Below are 1799 nucleotides of genomic sequence, written 5' to 3'. Positions count from 1 at the left end.
AATATGACAGCAAACTCCCAAAATCATTTTATGAAACAAGAGTAACTCTGGTACCAGAACCAGGAAAGACATCATAAATATAGAAAGCTAGAGACCAATATCCCTTATGAACATAGATGCAACAATGTCAATAAAATCATAGCCAATAAATCCCAGAAAGTATTATAATGTAATGTCCAAAGATCTAGAGTTAGAAAACCAAAATTGAAGAACAGGCTCAGCGTATATTAGACTGAAATAACTGAAGAAAAAAGTCAATCTTTGAGTGAGGATACTAATAGGTTCTATGAGTAAAATATTAAACAATCCAAGAAGCATCAAAAGAAGATGGAAGGAATACAGAGAATCACTGCACAGAAGAGAATTGGTCATGATTCAATTCTTTCAGCAGGTAAAACTGATGGTACTACAGGGAGAAGCCCAAGCTGTACAGAAGGTAATATCCAAAACCAAGGCTCGAGGAAGTGATGGGAAACCAACCAATTGAAATGTTTCAACAAGCTGATGGAGCCCTAGAAGCACTCACTTGTCTTTGCCAAGAAATTTAGAAGATAGCTACATGCCCAACTGACTGGAAGAGATCCATAAATATACATCCATTCCAATGAAATGTGGCCAAAAAGAATGTGCAAATTATAGAACAATATCTTTGACATCACCTGAAAGTAAAATTTTGCTGAAGACCATTCAACAACATTTGCAGTAATACATTGAAAGGAGGCTGCCACAAATCCAAGCCAGATTCAGAAGGGGATGTGGAACAAAGGATATTATTATTGCTGACATCAGATGGTTCTTGCATGAAAGCAGGGAATAATATAATGATGGTTACTTGTGTTTTATTGGCTATGCAAAGACATTCCACACAGTGCTTTGTTCTCTTGTGCATAGGGTCACTATGGGGCAGAACCAATTCAATGGGACCTAACAATAACAACAACAATGGATAAGTATCTGGTAGCTAGATTTAGAGAAAGGGGGTTGTCCCTCCCATGCCTGCAAAGGCTCCCTAGAGGAGGCTAGAAGGAAATCGGGACCATCAGATGCCTATGAAGACCCCAAACTCCTATTCAAGCCCCCAAGCCAGGTGAGAGGTACACCTGGGCAGTCCAAACTAGGCCTGGGCTTATGACCTCACCCAAGTGGACTTAACCCAGTCAATGGGGTCAACCAATTCCTTCAACCACGTGCTCCCCCAGCCGGGGGCTGGGCTAGAATAAAGGCTGGGAGCACACGCTGGCAAGCTCGCCCTCTGTCTTGCTCTCTGGTTCCCGCTCATGCCACAGCCTCTCTGGAACGTGTGGGTGCTCTTTTCACGAAGTTACTCGTGCCCAGTTATGAACTCCAGCGTAGCTTCCTCATGGCTTGTCCCACTTCCCAGGGATAGCAGGTACCATTTCGAGACTGTAAAACGTGAAACTTGTCCTATACATCATAAAAACCCACCTGGGCTTCTACTTGAATTCTACTTGAAAAAACCAAAATGGGCTTCTACTTGAATTCTTTCATTGTGCGAAGCAAAGAACCGAGGTATTACCCACTCGAGAAACCTTAGAGAACTTCAGAGTAAAATTAAACTGAAAGCAGACAAGATCACAGCAGTTGAATATAGTTGCACCATACAATATAAGGTGCAAACAGGAAAAGGTGAAGAAAAATGAACAAAGACTAAGGACTGTGTGGGATTCCATCAAATAGAATACTATACACCTTATGAGAGTTGCAAAAGGACAAGGGAATGTTTCAGAAATAATTTAAAAAATAATGCAGAAATCTTCCAAGCATGATGAAAATGGACA

This window comes from Echinops telfairi, unplaced genomic scaffold (genome assembly GCF_000313985.2).
Source record: "Echinops telfairi isolate 266 unplaced genomic scaffold, ASM31398v2 ScPeMD7_34;HRSCAF=130, whole genome shotgun sequence".
In the NCBI taxonomy this organism is placed as follows: Eukaryota; Metazoa; Chordata; class Mammalia; order Afrosoricida; family Tenrecidae; genus Echinops; species Echinops telfairi.
Note: the sequence above shows the minus strand (reverse complement) of the source record.